The sequence below is a fragment of the Musca autumnalis genome, unplaced genomic scaffold, assembly GCF_047663935.1.
Source record: "Musca autumnalis isolate F117 unplaced genomic scaffold, ASM4766393v1 scaffold_2, whole genome shotgun sequence".
In the NCBI taxonomy this organism is placed as follows: domain Eukaryota; kingdom Metazoa; phylum Arthropoda; class Insecta; order Diptera; family Muscidae; genus Musca; species Musca autumnalis.
In genome coordinates this window covers 267904512-267919471 of record NW_027411755.1, presented here as the reverse complement: position 1 = coordinate 267919471, position 14960 = coordinate 267904512, and positions in this window count along the sequence as shown.

The window sequence follows — 14960 nt, the reverse complement described above, 5'->3', positions numbered from 1 at the left end:
ATTTTTGTGAGTTTATTGAATACATCAAAATTTTGTCTTCAAATAAGAGAATTTTCGTTAAATTTTTTTTTGACAGATTAATGGTCAATGAACAGCACATTTTTTGTTAAAAACCGAAATTTTGACTTTGCATTCTTTTCCTTGACGGTGTATTTTTTTCGGGCCAAGTCCATACTTTTTGAGATAATGACCCAGGAGCTCCAAAAAATCTGCACTAACTAAACTTGGTTGTGGTTGTGCCTAACATAACACTCGCGTACCTACTTGCATTACGTCCAAATATGGAACGTACATCGTACAACTCCTTAGGGTATCTCCCACACAAAATTTTGGATAAATTCACTTTAAGGCCTGCTCTCGAATCACTTTGATTTTTGTTGAAGCAACTTGCATTCGCTGCCTCAATTAGTTTTTTCAGGGGCAAGCCCATACTTCTTGAGAAAACAGCCCGAAAGTTTTAAAAACCCCTATGGCACCATATGTAGTGGCTGGATGGATCGAACCGAATATATTACCGAATATAGCCATATTATGTTTTTCGTAGATTAGTGTGATAAAAAAAGCCGTATCTATCGATATCCCCGCAAATTTTTGAACTTTTATTCTATGCATACTTTTGTCGGTGCCTACTGTCAACATTTTGAAAACACCCTAAATACATACGTTTTTTTTTTGGTACAAAAAGTATTTCAATCCACACAGGCTGAGGGTATATCTCTATTGGCAAAGCCGACTGATACTTTTTTACTTATTTTTCTAATGAAACAAAAAAAAATATATTTGGAACAATAATATGCAATTTCAATTTCAATTCAATTTATTTTTATAAATGGGAACCTAGCCCATAGGGCCAAGAGCGGTTCCAAAAGCTACAAAACATACATACATACTGATACTTTTTTACTTATTTTTCTAATGAAACAAAAAAAAATATATTTGGAACAATAATATGCAATTTATATACCCAATCTCTATAAATTTGGTTGCAATTATTCTACGCTTTGTCCAGATTCTGTAGATATTTTTAATTAATTTTTTAAGATTTTTAAATACTTTTAAACGTTAGTTTCATAAACGTATTGGCATATTGGCATTGTCAAAGGTTCACACAATTTGTATTACAAACTTTGAACATCGTGTTATTCCTTCCAGGTGTACATCGGGTTCGAATATGAACTATATCGGTCCACCCCTTCGGGTATCTCCCACACATAATTCGGATAATGTGAAGTTTAAAAGCTCCTCCCGGATCGTTTTCATTCTTTTTTCATTAAGTTGCCCTAGCGGTCCCATTTACAACGGAGAAATTTCTTTCCGGAATAAGTCTATACTTCCTGAGATAATGGCTCCAAGAAACCCTCAGGGCGCCAACCAAAATAGCAAATTTGGTCCAAACATTGCACATCGTATGATTTCATCCAGTTATGTATCTGGTTGGAATATTGACTATATCGGTCACTCCTTCCGGTACTTCCTACACAAAATTCGGAAAAAGTGATGTATAAGAGCTTCTATCGGATGGTGTTGATTCTTTTTTCAGTAAGTTGTACTAGCGGCCCCATTTTCAAAAGTGCCGCAAAAAATTGGAAAAAATGCAGTCTGAAGACTCGTTTCGGATCTATTAAAACTTTTTGCAGAAGGTTGAAAAACTCCACAAAACCCTGCCAGCACATACTTAAAGGGAAAGTGCGCAACATAACTCACAAACTTTTTTAAAAATTTCTTCCAAAATTAGTTTGACGTATTTTAGTATTTGCTTACTAAAAATGTTTGGACTATATGTCAATGATTTGGTATAGCCCCACATTACGGTACCTACAGATTCCACGTATTTTGAAGAAAACTCGTGAAACAAAATCAATATATTTTATATACGGCATAGTTACCATGTTCGTTTTTTTGTCAGTGGCTGAGGGTATATCTCCGTCAGGACAGATGACTGATACTTTCTTACTTGTTTTATTTCTCACATCTTCTCCATTTATGAACCATACATCTTAAGGAATATCCATATTTTTATCCATAAGTACAAATGTTTGAATAAGTTAAAAAAATATATATAAATACTGTTTTAAAACATATTTCAAACATCATTTAAACCAATGTTTGTTCCTTTCTAGATGGCCTCCTCAAAGTCATAAAAATGTAACAGAAACTAAGAATTAAGAATAGAATAGAACATGTATAGAAATTACAGAATTTTGTCATTTATGTCATAATCAAAACAGCAAGAAAATGCAAAATTCAGACAAAGTATCCTCCCACCCATATTGGATAAAAAAACACAGTGACAGTGTCATTTGAATGACCTCATACTTGAACTCGTCCTCAATAATCATGCCACCACTTCATTCCGCCAATCCAACTACTCGTACATACAAACTACTATTTTTGTATGTTCGCATGTGACCATGCATGTGTGACAGTAGCAATCATAACATTTCTATGATTGCTACAGCTTCTGCTGCTGTTCACTGTTCGTAACTACATTTTGTGGCAAGCAACGATATAAGTCAGTCTGTGGTGATGGCGGTGGCAAATGCAATTCCATCAGTATCAGAGCAACCAACTACATACATACATACATGTAGTGACTACATATGCAATTACAATTTGTAGTGTATGCGGGCGTATATGTAATATTTATGGCTGTGTGTTTTGTGTACAGCGTAAACCACATAGTCGAATGAAGAAAAAGGAAGAGTAAAAAATCTGTGCTAACCAAAGCCATCGAGCAAACATCTATCCATCTGACTTAAATGTGTGAGTGTTGCTGTGGAACAATTTATTGTGATACTAAATATGCGTGCAACCGAACTGAATTCGGTAGTTTTATATTCGGTTTCTGATTTCTACAACGAACTGAGTTCATAATTGCAGTGCCGCAATGCATGGCTAGATACATTTTAGAAATCTAAGTCTCGACTCAAATATATTTCTAAAACATGTTTCTTCTTATATATATGTTCCCATACACATTCCCGAGAGGACACGGCTGACTTCTCTCATATCAATGAGTGCACGCCGATTCATATTAGTTCATTGATATGGGACCTACTTTTTATTGCTGAGTACGAACGTCATGTCTTAAAACACCACTTATTATTTATTATATGATAAATAATGTGAAAAACATGTACAACTTTTCAAATTTATAAAGAAGAAGTAGTAAGAGTTTCGAAAATATTTGATTATTCCATTCCTACCTGTTTCATTTTGTATAGTTGCAAACCTGCAAAACTTTTCTAAAAATCTAATTTAAGACAAAATTTCTTTTAAAATTTCATATCCTAATTTCCAAATTAGTCGGAAGTCAGGTATTTTAACTATTGATTTCGATAGCGAGAAACAGTAAAAATTCACTTAAGTTTTGACGTTTTCAACTAAAAGAGAATGTTGAAGGTAACACAGATTCGAGGAAAGACCCACAGTTTAAATCAAATTATCGTGATTCCACTGTAGTTGTATTCATATTTCTGTATTTCAGGATGTCCAGAAACACTTTGCTCTTCATGCTTCGGATTTAAATACTTATCCGCAAAATATTCTTTCACTACCTATACAAAATTTTGTCTTATATAATTTGTTATTCATCATGAAACAAATATATACTAACATATTTGCTTAACAAGGACTTAATGTAAATTTTAATAGTGGGATTCAATTAATAATATTCTAATGCAGTTTAATAACCAGTAACGAAAGACGTCGCGTACTAAATGATACCCTACACCACTTTGAATATGTAAAATATACATATATGGGACCGGATTTCTTCACACATTTTATATTTCATAAAAATTGGACGTACATAGCGAGTTTGGTGCATCAACTACCTCAAATCGGTCGAATATATATATATATATATATGGGAGCTAGATCCAAATATGAACGGCTTTCAATATAATTTGACAAATTTAGTTCTTGATTACATTCCATCACAAATTGAAAATTTCATCATAGCGTGTTTGGTGCGTCAAATATCTCATATCGGGCGAAAACATATATTGGAGCTAACTAATTTATAGACCAAATTCCGGCACACATTCAAAATTTTATAGAAACTAGACGTACATAGGTTGTTTGGTGCATAAAATTGAGGTATGAAAATATATGTGTATAGGATATATCCAGATCTGAACCGATTTCAATATAATTTTGGCACTTTTATTTCTATACCAAATTCCGCCACGCATTCCAAATTTCATCAAAATTGGGCATATATAGCGTTCTTGGTGCATAAAATAACTCAAATCGGCCGAAAATATATATCTAGATCTGAACCGATTCTGGCCAAAAGCAATATCGTTTTTCCTATGGCTAAAGAAATGATCTTCCTAAAGTTTTAGAGGAATCGGACAATAAATGCAAATGTATATCCCTTAAAGGAACTATGGATCTTTCTCATTGCCTTATGCCAGATTTAAATGCACAAAGACATATGTAATGTCATTTACCACAGGGTTGTGTAGGGTATACAAATAGATACTATCATGGCTCATATGGAAAAAGTCCCTTTGTAAATTGTATTATGTTCTGTTTTGATGTGGACTGTCCTCAACAGTTTTTAGTTCATGATAAAATCGGTAAAAAGTAGAAACCTAAAGATTAATTAAAAGATTAAAATACACTATGAAACAGCAAAGAAAAACTTTTCTATGGGGATTTAGTTCTGTGTCCACCCGCTGATCGGACTTGGCGATAATAAGACACTTTAATAAGAACATTGTTTTACCAAAATAGTTTTAAAATATTTCTTGTAAACCGAACAAACACATATTTCATACGGTATTCGGTTACAAAAACGGCTAGCAACATCTTCGGCTGGATTAACTGTGGATTTTTGCTGGCATTACAAAAAAGGGATATGATTTTTACACAAACTTAAACATACATAAGTGATAATGCAGGAATATGATTGTGTGCAAGTTGACACTGTCGAAAGTGGTTGTGATTACGATGATGATGACGATAATGACGATGCTGATGGCAAAGTCATTCGGTGCAATTTTATTACCACTGAAACGATTTTTTGCTAAAATTACTCAATTTCACATAACGTCATTTTTGAAATTATCACCATTTATGTATGTGTGCATGTATGTGTGTGTGGATATTTGTATCATCAGCCTCTGTAAGCCAGGAAGTGAGGGAAGCGGAAGAATATTCTTAAATGTATTTGAAAAGAATTTCAATAAATGTTTATGAACAACTCAACTTGACTCAATAACACAAGTAAAACTGACAACACACTTCATAATGATTTTTCAATAGTCACTTAAAGTCACAATCATCTTTGTCGTCCTAAGAAGGCCAAGAATAATGGGAACTGTTATGCTGCAAAGATTTTTAAAATAAGTTTTATGGAAAAAAGTTGTGGATACGTTGTATTTGAGTAGTAGTAGCAGTTATGAGTGTATTTTATTTATTTGGTAATATCTAAAATAGATTTTTAATGTTTTGATTCTAATTGAATTTTTGAGAAAGCCAAAGCCATTGTGGTAACAACAGTTATTTAGGAAAATATTAACGTGTATGGAAAATGAGAAATGAGTCGGCTTTAGGTCGCATAAATTAATGGTTCGATTCTGTATTGCGACACGAGTCGTGTCGCGTTGTCAATCGTCTCTGCGACAAAATTTAAAATTTGTATTACGTAAAGCGATAAAAAATAATCGCCGATGTAGCGGAGCGTTTTTTGTTTTAATTTGAATAAATGAGAAAAATATCAGAACAAGTTGTACACAAAAGTTATAGATTTCAAAATGATAACCTCAGTGGAACTATTTTTTGATGCTTCGTTTCCAACATTCATCAAAATAATTGTTACTTTTTGAGGTTTAAAGCCAATTTTCGGCTTCCAAAAGACGCTGTTATTTATGTAGTAGTGGCATTAAAAATGACTTTAAAAAACCCACAGATCAACATCAATACAGCCACTCCTTAAAGTGTATTCTGCTTTAAAGTTGTTTGCAGAAGTAAGCTTTCAAAAATCCCATCGCAATGACTTTGACCTCGGGATGCCTCAACCCACATTGTCAAGGGTATTAAGCAAAGTTGTGGAGTTAATAGAGGAACAACTGTGCAAAATTGGGATTGTTTCCAAATCATAACTATGTTTATTCAAAAACAAATTCCCGGGGGTTGTTGGATGCATTGACGGGACACACGTTTTTATTCATTTGTAAAAATGTACGGCGACAGCTAATTTGTTGTTGCCGGAAAATTTACGTTATGGCGACAAAATTTTACGGCGTCAGGCGAATGTTGCCATACATAATGTAAAAATTGCATCTGGCAACGCGGAACGACTCGTGTCGCAATACGGAATCCACCCATAATAATTGTTCCACAAACATCCCATACGGGACAGGGGAGACTTCTCTCATATCAATGAGTGCACTCCGATTCATATTAGCTCAATAATATGGAACCTACAGTTTATCGCCGAGTCCGAACAGGGTGTCGAACACACCACTTTTGTAGACAAGTTTTACATGGCTGAAATACTCAGGAAATGTAGCCAACATTAATGAGGGGTATTTTGCCACCGTTGAAAAGTGTTTTGATGTTGCCTGGGCGGGGAATCGAACCCACGACCTTATGTGTGCATACCATTGCACCACGGTGGCACCCATAAGTATATTTAAAGATTTGGGAAAACCGTCGAAAATAGCCTAAATAAACTAATTTATGGAATGCTGCAACTCGCTAAAAATAACAGTTACGGACACTTAAAAATCCCCACTTTCCTACGATTATCGGTAATTCCTTCGTTAACTAGCCAAAAAAATCACACTGCAGGCATTTGTATTCACGTTCATTGAGCGCTGTTGGAAGGAAACTGAGTACTTTTGTATATCACGTCGAGTATTAAGTAAGCCAGTGAAAATTGTCTTCTATTAACTTTAGAATTGTTCGTAACTTGACAAAATTGGAAAATTTGTGAGGAACATTTCGCTTTTGTCTCTTTTTGTATTAAGTGCGCCTGTGTGAATTCAGACGTTCATCTATTGACAGTGGCCGGTCATAACCAAAATCTTCTTAATCAAAATATTATGTATTTATGAGGTTTTCCGAATTATATGGACTTTTTGGACGTATGAACTTGCCGACAAAAATATTGATACTTTTGGGACATACATATATCTTAAATAGTATGACTGTTCTGAATAAATCCGATATAGTATATACTCGAACTTGATTTAAGTTAGAGAGACATATTACGATGTGCAAATATTGGACCAAAGCGAGTCACTCCTTACACATACCATTATTTAGAATTATGGTCTTGTCTATGAAAAAACATTAAATCGCTGAAAACGGTAAAAATTTCAAAACGGTGTTCGAACAGTCCTGCACTAAAACAATAATTTTAGACTTTAGTGAGGGAGGAATTTGATATATTTCCTTCTTGGAAACTGTCCGATGTGAAACGTTTCGGCCAAATTGATTACTCAATTCATAAGTAATCGTGCTCATTAGTAGACAGCGGAATTTTATGCAACCCCTATTTTTGGTCCGATTCATGTCAAATTTTGAGACTGGACATATTTTTGGCTTCTGATTACATTACAATCGAAACATATGACATATGCAAAATTATGCAAAATGCATAAATTTTTGCATATGCAAAATTTATGCATTTTACATATTTTTTTATGCAACAAATATTTCAGTAATAGGTACAAAAAAGTTTGTGTGAACAATTTTTCTGTTTAAAATTCTCTTAAGACAAGTCAATAAAATAGAGAAATGTATAACCACAGCCACATCCTTCAAAATACCGAAAATCCGGAGGTATCGTTCTATGGGGGCTATATGAAGGCCTGAACCTTAACCGACAAATTTTAGGTGGAAAGTTTTTTACCGCCAAGGAAGACTTAATACAAAAGTTCAGCCATTTCGGAGGGATATTGAGGCCACAACCTTAAAAATACCGAAAATCGGGAGGTACCGTTCTATGGGGGCTATATGAAGAAGGGGACCTATACCGACAAATTTCAGGTGGAAAGTTTTATACCCACATCGAAGACAAAATGCCAAATTTCAGTCATTTCGGTGGGATATTGAGGCCACAACCTTCAAAATACCGAAAATCGGGAGGTACCATTCTATGAGGGCTATATGAAGACGTCGACCTATATCAAGAAATTTCAAGTGGAAAGTTTTGTACCCCCAACGAAGACTTAATACCAAATTTCAGCCATTTCGGAGCGATATTGAGGCCACAACCTTCAAAATACCAGAAATCCGGAGGTACCGTTCTATGGGGGCTATATGAAGACGTGGACCTATACCGACAAATTAAAGGTGGAAAGTTTTACACCCACAGCGAAGACAAAATGCCAAATTTCAGTCATTTCGGTGGGATATTGAGGCGACAACCTTCAAAATACCGAAAATCGGGAGGTCCCATTCTATAGGGCTATATGAAGACGTAGACCTATGCCGAAAAATGTCAGGTGGAGTGTTTTATACCCCCAACGAAGACTAAATACCAATTTTCAGTCATTTCGGTGGGTATTGAGGCTACAACTTTTAAAATACCGAATATCGGAAGTACTGTTGTATGGGGCCTATATGAAGACGTGGACCCCTAACAAAGACGTAATACCAAATTTCAGCCATTTCGGTGGGATATTTAGACCACAAATCCTTGAATATATTTTTGCATATGGTTTTGCATATGCTTATTTTATGCAGATATGTACAAATATGTCAAAATATGCACGAGATGCAGAATATGCAAAATATGCAAAAATTTCTGAGCCTAATTCGTTTTATTTTGTAATAAAACGAATTTCTGTCTAATCAGATTTTCTCTACGACCATCCTAACCATATATGCATTTGCATAGGATTCCGTTGTCTACTCATTAGTCATTTTCGTTGGTGTCACCAGTGTTTTTAGAGCTTTTGGACCATAGCTAAGGATGGGCTAAGAATGGTCTTGCCCGCGAAAAATGTTTTACTTCTGCAAAAAATCAGAACGATTCGATGCATATCCTTAAACTTCACTTTTGTAAAATTTTTTGAATGAAATATTACCAGAAACACATTTTAGACCACATGTAAATCCAACCAATGTTTTGCTAATATAAATAGGGCTTATCACAAAACACTGTGTCAAATTTCATTACAATTTGACAGCGAATATGACAAATATATGCCTCTATGTATAGTGTTGGTCCAATATATTGACAAATATATTCAGAAAATTGTTCTATGTACACCATAAAAAACTATCATGGACATTTGCGAATGTTGCGTTATGGGTTCCACAACGCTTTTGGTTTTATTAATGAAGGTTAAAATAAAACGATAATTATATCGATATTTCAACAACTTTCACAAAATAAAACAAATTTATGAATTAATTCTCTTTCGAGTTGAGCTATTTAGACCTAATAGGTACATTGAAAAATTAGGAATCCACCGAAGTCCCACACATTCAACCACTATGCTACGTTTCACGGGTGGTTAGACCGATCATCAGGCATATTGAATGGTGTTTTTTTTAGTGGGTGGACGAAGGCTAAGCTTGGAGACTAGCATTTATATCACAAATCATTCGAAATTTGTATATTCGAATTATTTATTTATTTTAATGTTAGTCGTTTAATTCCAAACCTTTCCTATAGTCCGACTTGGCTGGTAACCCTATTTTTCAATGCTTTATTACAAATACTAAGGCAGCTTTTTTCCACCTTTATTTTATTTGTTCTTCTTTATCAGAAGATTTTGATCATCAATATTTGTCATCGGAATCTTTGACAAGTTGATGGTGGCTTAGAACGCTAAGACGCCTGCAACCGTGTCACTTGGTTGTTGGGGTCCCAGGTTCGAATCCCAGCCTGGCTCATGCTGAAATCATTTTTTTGTTTTGCCTTATTAAGGCGAAGGTCATTTTTAGAGTGATATTTGAATTAATTCTCTTTCGAGTTGAGCTATTTAGACCTAATAGGTACATTGAAAAATTAGGAATCCACCGAAGTCCCACACATTCAACCACTATGCTACGTTTCACGGGTGGTTAGACCGATCATCAGGCATATTGAATGGTGTTTTTTTTTATGATTATGATGACAAATATTGATGATCAAAATCTTCTGATAAAGAAGAACAAATAAAATAAAGGTGGAAAAAAGCTGCCTTAGTATTTGTAATAAAGCATTGAAAAATAGGGTTACCAGCCAAGTCGGACTATAGGAAAGGTTTGGAATTAAACGACTAACATTAAAATAAATAAATAATTCGAGTATACAAATTTCGAATGATTTGTGATATAAATGCTAGTCTCCAAGCTTAGCCTTCGTCCACCCACTAAAAAAAACACCATTCAATATGCCTGATGATCGGTCTAACCACCCGTGAAACGTAGCATAGTGGTTGAATGTGTGGGACTTCGGTGGATTCCTAATTTTTCAATGTACCTATTAGGTCTAAATAGCTCAACTCGAAAGAGAATTAATTCAAATATCACTCTAAAAATGACCTTCGCCTTAATAAGGCAAAACAAAAAAAACAAATTTAACTCTAGTTGTGTGATACCATTAAGTATTTTTCCACCAGGCTTAAAATAAACACTCCAATTTTTTCAGAATAACACTTTCTTATTTCTAAACATTTAAACTAAACCAAATGCCCTGTGTTCATTTCTTGATTACTTGCAGTTCTTGTACTAATGTGTTACTGAAATACACAAATACATTATTTTTAATCACAGATGGTCTTATAACGTAATCCTTCTTCTTCACAAAGGGTGCATAAAAATGTCTTTCTTCTTAAAAATCGTCTATGCTATGAATTTCTATGAATGAATTTACAAGTTTGAGCACATTTTTCAAATGTTTTTTCTGTGTTGAAGCTGTTAACAATTCCTGCAATTTCTGGTTCACCAAAAAATTACACCCCATGGGCTGAGCTAATAACGACACTGACACACTATTCAACATCACAATATACATGTTGGACGCCTTTTGTCATATACATATCTGATATTTGACGAAATTTTATGTTTGGTATTGGTTTACAACATATTCGGAATTTTTTCAATTTGGCTACTTTTATGCGACAAACAAAAGCAGAGACATTACGATTTACAGTTAATAATAAAACAAATATGGGAAAATGGAATGATTAGTTCCTCTGTCATTTGTTCGACTTGGTGTTAATGTAAGTAACATGCATTTGTTTGTGCAGGATTCACCATCTAAATATTATCGCACCTCACTAAAATGAATAGGCAGTCACACATGCACAAAAGAGTTCGTGACCGATCCAAATTGAGACCTGTAGCCTGATTATAAGGTTTTGGCGGACATAAGTTTATGAAACAACAGCGTATTACCCAATTGACTTTCACTTATTCACTTAATGAAATCTCCATTAAATGCGAAACATTTCATAATTTGTCCTTTATACTTTCCTTTGTGTTCGTTCGAAGATAAAATCAATTCCGATTAGATAGTGCTTTGAATTTTTGATTATGATTGTGTCCCGCTTTCTATAAGGATATCCGGCGTATTTTGTCTTCCTTGCTATAATCCTTTTTCCATTTATATTTCTGGTTTGAAGACGACAAGTTGTATCGAATTGATTGCGAACTATGTAGTCGCAACACAACCTGATACATATTGTATCGAACGCCCAAACCATCAGCTGTTCGAGTCGCCAATGCATGCACGACATTGTCATAATGAAATCAACAAACATTTTGATATGAAGATATTTGTCGTATTCATCTGTCAGGTCATATCTTGCCTTTAAATCAGAAATGGGAAGCTGTTGGCGAAATACTTCCCCAACATTGTCAAGTGTCAGTCAGTTAGTTAGTGAGTTGATACTTTTACTTATGGCTTCTATTTCGTTTTTTTGGTGTGTTTCGCTTTGTCATTTGCAGCCACGTCCTGTTTTTATTTGGTGAGAAGGTATTCTTTTTACGGTAAATGAGATTGACTTTTTGTTTCGCCATTGTTTGTAACTGTCATTTTTGACACTTTTACCTCTCGGCTGTAATGGCTCTATCTTAACGCATAAAATTCTTTACGTATGCTAGTTCTGTTCTGTTCTGTTGTTGCCGTCATTGTTTTTTGTTTTGTTTTTGATATGCTCTTCGGGCATCACGTGCCAAGTCAAGCAATACAAAACAATCTAAGTAGTGATGAAGGAAAACCATAAGGATCCGTTCTAATGACAGTCTAAAGTGATGTTCTCTACTAAAGAGGTTAACCGAAGTGATGGGCACTTTAATACTTTGCTTTGAAAGAATACGAAAAATAAAATCACAAAGATTTTTTTTATCACAAATCTGCCACGACTCAATGAGAAATGGCACTGTCCTCGTCTGATGAAATGTATTTTTTTTCATCTTTCAAACTTTTGATGTGGAATATAAATTTAGACCTCTATTGCTTTCGTTCTTGTTTTGCGAACCACATTCTCTTGACCTTCGGCTATTGATGATTCTTTGTAACATTTTAAAATCGATTTTATACAACCACAAGTTTTTCCTTTTTTGCTCGCAACTGAGAAGGTTATTCAGTATAAAATATTGTTTGCATCGTCCTAATTTTGTGGTTGATAGACGCCTCCATTTTTTTTTCATTTTTCCTAGCAATTTTGTGTTTGCCCATGCTATGCTGTGAATTCTATGGCGATGAATTTTTTATTATAATTGCTAAATCTTCTGGAAGACTAAGCAAATACAGAGGATTGAAAAACTCGGAATAATTTACACAATCAAAACAAATCCTAGTTTACTTTTTGGGTGTAGGATTTAATTTGTTTTATGCCTTAAATTGAGGGCCTATAATCAGTAACGTCGACTGTGTGATTTTTTATGGCACACGCAATTTATTGACATAAATATGTCAAGGCGTTTTAAGGATAATGCTGTATAAATTTTACTCTATTCCGTATAAAATAATTTTTTTCTGCAACATTTTTTAAAGTAAAATTCTTTGATTTTCATTGTTGTCGAATGTCTTTGTATCAAGAACACAACACGATTTGTATTTTTAGATTTCAGCCCTACTTAAGAGGATGTGTGTTCTTTTCACTCACAAAACGACGACATGAAAATGAAAGCATCACGGAATCCTTAAAAAGAAGGAAGTTGGTATTTTTCCAAAAAATGTTGTGTCATGACTTTGGCTCATTAACAATATTTCGGAAGTTTAATAAAGTTTTGAAAAAAAAACCTTAAAACCATTTTCTACAACTTTGTTTTCGTCTTTAATAACAATTTTAATGGAATTTAATAATATTAATTTTTAAATATGTACATTTTCTGCAAACATTAGGGAGAATGAGAGAGATACAAATTGTACATTGTTGGAAAATAAGGAACAAATAATGTACGCTTTATTCAATACGATTTTTTACGATGTCACAGAAGTTTGGTAATTTTGTAAAACGATTTCTTCTTTCCCACTTTTTACCGCCGAATTCGAACGGTCCACAGTGTCACGACAGCAGACAAAAATGTTCAAAACCAAGTACCTCGGAGTACAAATATATTAATGGGGGTCGATAGAAAATATTCTAATTAGAAGGTTTTTGAATTTTGGTATTGATACGTCAAGAAATTTTGTTTTTATGAGGGTTCAAATCCAACAATTGTTGGCAAAGAATGTTATGTCATGACTTTGGCTCATTAACAATATTTCGGAAATTTAATAAAGTTTTGAGAAAAACCTTAAAACTTTTCTCAATATTTTTGCAAAAATTAAATATTTTAATATTTAAAGTAATGTTGAATTAATCTGCTATCTGTTGGCGATAGATAGAGAAAAGCCAAAAATATCCAACAGGAACATAAAAAGCAGGGAGATGTGGAGGGTATTATAACTTGGTTTTGGCCGAAAAGTTTGTAAAGCACCGAGATAATGGTCGTAGACCCATACATATATATATACCATAAGGAATGTCTCGACGATCTGAGCCAATCTGACAATGTGTGTCCGTTCGCCTGTACATCTAAACTTTGTAACCAAGGTACCTGTACCAATTGCACCTGTAATTTTATTCCGATCTTCGCCAATGAGGTGTTAATGAGGGTCCCGGAGGATTGATGATCGGATAATATTTACGGGTCGGAATGGGCAAAAACGTGTGTGGAGAAAAGTTGTATTCTTTTTGCGAATATCTCGGTTTTTAGCAGTGGTATTTCAACGGCAAGGTTTGTCAATGAATAAAGAAAAGATAACCTTTACACTGATGCAAAATAGGTTGGCGTAGGTGCAGCACATTGAGATTGGTGATGGTCGAATAATATTCAGGGGTCGAAATGCGAAAAAACTTGTGTAGAAAAAAATCAAAGTTTAATTCTTATGCGAATATCTCCGCTTCTACTAGGGGTGTTCCAACGACAAAGCCTGTCACATTTAAAATGATGCAAGATAGGTTGACATACATCCCACGTTTCCATTTTTTTATTTGAGTGGAGTGGAACTTTCGGAACCTATATCTCGGAAAATACGGAGCATTTCAATACCTACCTGTGGACAAGATTTCAGAGCCCAGCCACTTCATTCATCGTATGCCTTTAAATTAACACAAAATGTGGCATTGATGCTAAAATATCAGAGTTATTGCATCCCTATCCCAATTGTAATATTTTGAATTTTACCAGTCAAAAGCTAATGCACAGGGGTAGTGGTGTAGGGTATCACAAGGTCGGCCCTGTCCCGACTATAGCCTTGGCTCACGTGTTTTTTTTTATAAATTATTTCTCATAGCCAATGAGGAATAATTAGCAGCGTTGTAGATGAGAAGAGAAATAAAACAATCGGATTCGATTTTTTTTTCAAAAACCTTATAAATTTTAATTCAGTTTATTAAATGTAAACACATGTAATAAATGTTGGAGACAGGGAGAGACGTTGTTTGCGAGCTGCTGTGCGTTTGAGAAGTGCTTAATTAGAAACAAATGAGCACAGGCTAAGCATCCAAGTT